The sequence below is a fragment of the Chrysemys picta genome, unplaced genomic scaffold, assembly GCF_011386835.1.
Source record: "Chrysemys picta bellii isolate R12L10 unplaced genomic scaffold, ASM1138683v2 scaf334, whole genome shotgun sequence".
In the NCBI taxonomy this organism is placed as follows: domain Eukaryota; kingdom Metazoa; phylum Chordata; order Testudines; family Emydidae; genus Chrysemys; species Chrysemys picta.
In genome coordinates this window covers 12,501-17,500 of record NW_027053041.1, presented here as the reverse complement: position 1 = coordinate 17,500, position 5,000 = coordinate 12,501, and the positions used below count along the sequence as shown (strand labels likewise).

Below are 5,000 nucleotides of genomic sequence, written 5' to 3'. Positions count from 1 at the left end.
TCCGGGGGCAGGCTTAATAGTGGTTCCAGGGGAGGCTTAATAGTCTTCCCCCGGGCAGTCCGGGAGAGGCTTAATCGTCATCCCCCGACAGTGTGTGTGTGTGTGTGTGGGGGGGAGGCTTAGCAGTCTTCCCCCAGGCTGGGTGGGGGCCTGGCGGGAGGCGTCGCAGTCTTCCCCCGGGCGGTCCGGTGGGGGAGGCTTAGCAGTCGTCCCCAGGGCGGTCCGGGGGTGGGGTGGGGTGGGGGGCCTCACAGTCGTCCCTCGGAGAGCCGGGTCGGCGGCAGTGGTGGGTTTACGTCCAGCCTCCGGAGGGTGCGCGTCCTCGGAGGCGATGCAGGCGCCGCAGAGAGGCAGCCTCCGAGGCAGGGAGCGGAGCACCGAGGCTGGGGAGAGGGGAGCAGGAGCCGGGGGCTGGGGGTGGGGGTGGGGGGCGTTCAGGACAACCGGTCAAGCCCCGGGAAGCAGCTGTCAAATGTTCCAAGTCCCCACTCGGCCACCAGGTCCACCCCAGTCTAGCAATGGGGTTGACCTGGCTGACGGCCGGTTAGTATCAAGGTAAACTCACCGTCGTCCACAGGAGGGCAGCTCTCAGGCCGGCCGGCTGCGGCTGACTCTGGGGCGGCGCCCGGTCCCGGCAGCGAGGGGCGGGGGGCGCGGAGCGAGACGGGGCTAACCGGGGGGGGGGGGCGCCTCCTGCGACTTTGGGGGCCGCGGGTCGTCAGTGGCGTGCAGGCCGGGCCTCTCCCGGGGGATTCGGGGGGGCGGTCCTGCGGGCCGGGCGCAGGGGGCTCGGGCGAGCCCGGGCCGGTCCGCCCCGGGGCCGGGGTCTCCGCCTGCGGCTCAGGGGGGCGCGGGTCGTCGGGGGAGGAAGCCCGGGGGAGCTGCACACCGGCCCGCCAGGCCAGGCCTGGCCTGGATGGCCGCGGGGGGATTCGGGGCGGTCCCGCGGGCCGGGGGCCGGGCGCAGGGGAGGCGGGGGGTCCGAGCGAGTCCGTCCCGGGCCCGGGGCCTCCCCCTGCGGCTTTGGGGTCCGTGGGTCCCCGCTGGCGGAAGCCACTGGGAGCTGGACACCCGCCGTCCGTCCCGCCTGGCCAGGCCTGGCCTGGGTGGCCGCGGGGGGATTCGGGGCGGTCCCGCGGGCCGGCGGCCGGGCGCAGGGGAGGCGGGGGGTCCGAGCGAGTCGGTCCCGGGCCTGGGGTCTCCCCCTGCGGCTTTGGGGTCCGTGGGTCCCCGCTGGAGGAAGCCGCTGGGCGCTGGACACCCGCCGTCCGTCCCGCCTGGCCAGGCCTGGCCTGGGTGGCCGCGGGGGGATTCGGGGCGGTCCCGCGGGCCGGCGGCCGGGCGCAGGGGGTCCGAGCGAGTCCGTCCCAGGCCCGGGGCCTCCCCCTGCGGCTTTGGGGTCCGTGGGTCCCCGCTGGAGGAAGCCGCTGGGCGCTGGACACCCGCCGTCCGTCCCGCCTGGCCAGGCCTGGCCTGGGTGGCCGCGGGGGGGGATTCGGGGCGGACCTGCGGGCCGGCGGCCGGGAGGGTCCGGGCCAGTCCGCCCCATGCCCGGCGTCTCCCCCAGCGGCTTCGGTGACCCCGGGGGGGGTCCTCCGCGGAGGAAGCCGGGTGGGTGGGGAGCCGGACCCCAGGCGCCCAGACCCGTGACCTGCGGCCGCGACCTCCGACTCGGCAGGAGCGACGAGGGGCTTTCCGGCCCGTCCCCCCCTCTCCTTCCCCCCCAGAAAAGGAGAGAGAGCTGACTCGGACCGGGAAAAGCTGCCTACGGCACCTGGGATTCCCAGGCGGTCACCCATCCAAGTACTAGCCAGGCCCGGGACGGTTTACCTTCCGAGATCGGACGGGATCGGGGGCGTTCGGTCCGGTATGGCCGTAGGCACCCGGCCCCGCGCCTCCTCGCCCGCTTTCCCCTGCCGACACCCGGGCCTGCCGCACGGTGAGCCCCGGTCGGACTGCCCCCCCCCCTGCGGCAGGGCCCCCGTCTCTCGCGGGCCCGGTCCTTTTTTCCTTTTCGAGCTCCGGGGCCCGGGCTGGCCGCCAGAGCCCCTCCGCCCGCCCTCCCCGGCGTCGGGGAAAATACTGTCCCGGACTTCCAGTGCGCCCGATCCTGTCAGCCGGGGGGTGGGGAGGGGCAGTCCCTCGCTGCGGCCGGGGAGGGTGAGCCCAGGGCGGCTTGCCTGCCGTGCGAGGCCCCTCTCGGCCACCAGGTCAACCCCGAGTCGAAAGGGCTGAAAAATTTTCAGAGTCCCCTCCCGGGCACCAGGTCAACCCGTGGAATCGGACGGGTTCACCTGCTGGCCGGTTCGCTTCCCGGCCACCAGGTCAACCCCTAGGTTGCCGACCGGCCTACCCAGTGGCCGGTTTGCTTTCCGGCCACCAGGTCAACCCCTAGGGGTTTTAACGGGGGCACGCCCGGTGGCCTCTTTCCCGTCCGGTCACCAGGTCAACCCGGATCTCCCTCCTTCCCTGGGCGTCCCCTCCTCGGAGGCGTCAGGTTCCATTTCCCCCCCCCCCCCAGACTTCCAGGGGCCCGATCCAGTCGGCCGGGAGGCAGTCCCTCGCTGCGGCCGGGGAGGGTGAGCCCAGGGCGGCCTGGTCCATGTCTCTAGTGGGCCCGATCCTTTTTTTTTTTTTCGAGCTCCGGGGCCAGGCCCGCCCGGGCAGCCCTCCTCGGAGGCGTGGGGCGATTCCCCCCCCCCCCAGACTTCCAGGGGCCCGATCCTGTCGGCCGGGAGGCAGTCCCTCGCTGCGGCCGGGGAGGGTCAGCCCAGGGCGGCTTGCCTGCCGTGCGAGTCCCCTCTCGGCCACCAGGTCAACCGCGAGTCGAAAGGGCTGAAAAATTTTCAGAGTCCCCTCCCGGGCACCAGGTCAACCCGTGGAATCGAACGGGTTCACCTGCTGGCCGGTTCGCTTCCCGGCCACCAGGTCAACCCGTGGAATCGGACGGGTTCACCGGCTGGCCGGTTCGCTTTCCGGCCACCAGGTCAACCCCTAGGTTTTAAGGGGGGGACGCCCGGTGGCCTCTTTCCCGTCCGGTCACCAGGTCAACCCGGATCTCCCTCCTTCCCTGGGCGCCCCCTCCTCGGAGGCGTCAGGTTCCATTCTTTTTTCCAGACTTCCAGGGGCCCGATCCAGTCGGCCGGGTGGCAGTCCCTCGCTGCGGCCGGGGAGGGTGAGCCCAGGGCGGCTTGCCTGCCGTGCGAGTCCCCTCTCGGCCACCAGGTCAACCCCGAGTCGAAAGGGCTGAAAAATTTTCAGAGTCCCCTCCCGGGCACCAGGTCAACCCGTGGAATCGAACGGGTTCACCTGCTGGCCGGTTCGCTTCCCGGCCACCAGGTCAACCCGTGGAATCGGACGGGTTCACCGGCTGGCCGGTTCGCTTTCCGGCCACCAGGTCAACCCCTAGGTTTTAAGGGGGGGGGGACGCCCGGTGGCCTCTTTCCCGTCCGGTCAGCAGGTCAACCCGGATCTCCCTCCTTCCCTGGGTGCCCCCTCCTCGGAGGCGTCAGGTTCCATTCTTTTTTCCAGACTTCCAGGGGCCCGATCCAGTCGGCCGGGTGGCAGTCCCTCGCTGCGGCCGGGGAGGGTGAGCCCAGGGCGGCTTGCCTGCCGTGCGAGTCCCCTCTCGGCCACCAGGTCAACCCCGAGTCGAAAGGGCTGAAAAATTTTCAGAGTCCCCTCCCGGGCACCAGGTCAACCCGTGGAATCGAACGGGTTCACCTGCTGGCCGGTTCGCTTCCCGGGCACCAGGTCAACCCGTGGAATCGAACGGGTTCACCTGCTGGCCGGTTCGCTTCCCGGGCACCAGGTCAACCCGTGGAATCGAACGGGTTCACCTGCTGGCCGGTTCGCTTCCCGGGCACCAGGTCAACCCGTGGAATCGAACGGGTTCACCTGCTGGCCGGTTCGCTTTCCGGCCACCAGGTCAACCCCTAGGTTTTAAGGGGGGGGGGACGCCCGGTGGCCTCTTTCCCGTCCGGTCAGCAGGTCAACCCGGATCTCCCTCCTTCCCTGGGCGCCCCCTCCTCGGAGGCGTCAGGTTCCATTCTTTTTTCCAGACTTCCAGGGGCCCGATCCAGTCGACCGGGAGGCAGTCCCTCGCTGCGGCCGGGGAGGGTGAGCCCAGGGCGGCTTGCCTGCCGTGCGAGTCCCCTCTCGGCCACCAGGTCAACCCCGAGTCGAAAGGGCTGAAAAATTTTCAGAGTCCCCTCCCGGGCACCAGGTCAACCCGTGGAATCGAACGGGTTCACCTGCTGGCCGGTTCGCTTCCCGGGCACCAGGTCAACCCGTGGAATCGAACGGGTTCACCTGCTGGCCGGTTCGCTTCCCGGGCACCAGGTCAACCCGTGGAATCGAACGGGTTCACCTGCTGGCCGGTTCGCTTTCCGGCCACCAGGTCAACCCCTAGGTTTTAAGGGGGGGGACGCCCGGTGGCCTCTTTCCCGTCCGGTCAGCAGGTCAACCCGGATCTCCCTCCTTCCCTGGGCGCCCCCTCCTCGGAGGCGTCAGGTTCCATTCTTTTTTCCAGACTTCCAGGGGCCCGATCCAGTCGGCCGGGTGGCAGTCCCTCGCTGCGGCCGGGGAGGGTGAGCCCAGGGCGGCTTGCCTGCCGTGCGAGTCCCCTCTCGGCCACCAGGTCAACCCCGAGTCGAAAGGGCTGAAAAATTTTCAGAGTCCCCTCCCGGGCACCAGGTCAACCCGTGGAATCGAACGGGTTCACCTGCTGGCCGGTTCGCTTCCCGGGCACCAGGTCAACCCGTGGAATCGAACGGGTTCACCTGCTGGCCGGTTCGCTTCCCGGGCACCAGGTCAACCCGTGGAATCGAACGGGTTCACCTGCTGGCCGGTTCGCTTCCCGGGCACCAGGTCAACCCGTGGAATCGAAAGGGTTCACCTGCTGGCCGGTTCGCTTTCCGGCCACCAGGTCAACCCCTAGGTTTTAAGGGGGGGGACGCCCGGTGGCCTCTTTCCCGTCCGGTCAGCAGGTCAACCCGGAT

At 70.6% G+C, this 5,000-nt stretch overlaps 1 non-coding gene across 1 annotated transcript; it reads right to left on the bottom strand.

Annotated features, from left to right (window-relative positions):
• Nucleotides 1–1,762: 1,762 nt before the first annotated feature.
• Nucleotides 1,763–1,881, bottom strand: LOC135978592 (5S ribosomal RNA). Its single transcript, XR_010595983.1, has one exon. It is a non-coding gene; the product is annotated as a 5S ribosomal RNA (ribosomal RNA).
• Nucleotides 1,882–5,000: the final 3,119 nt, after the last annotated feature.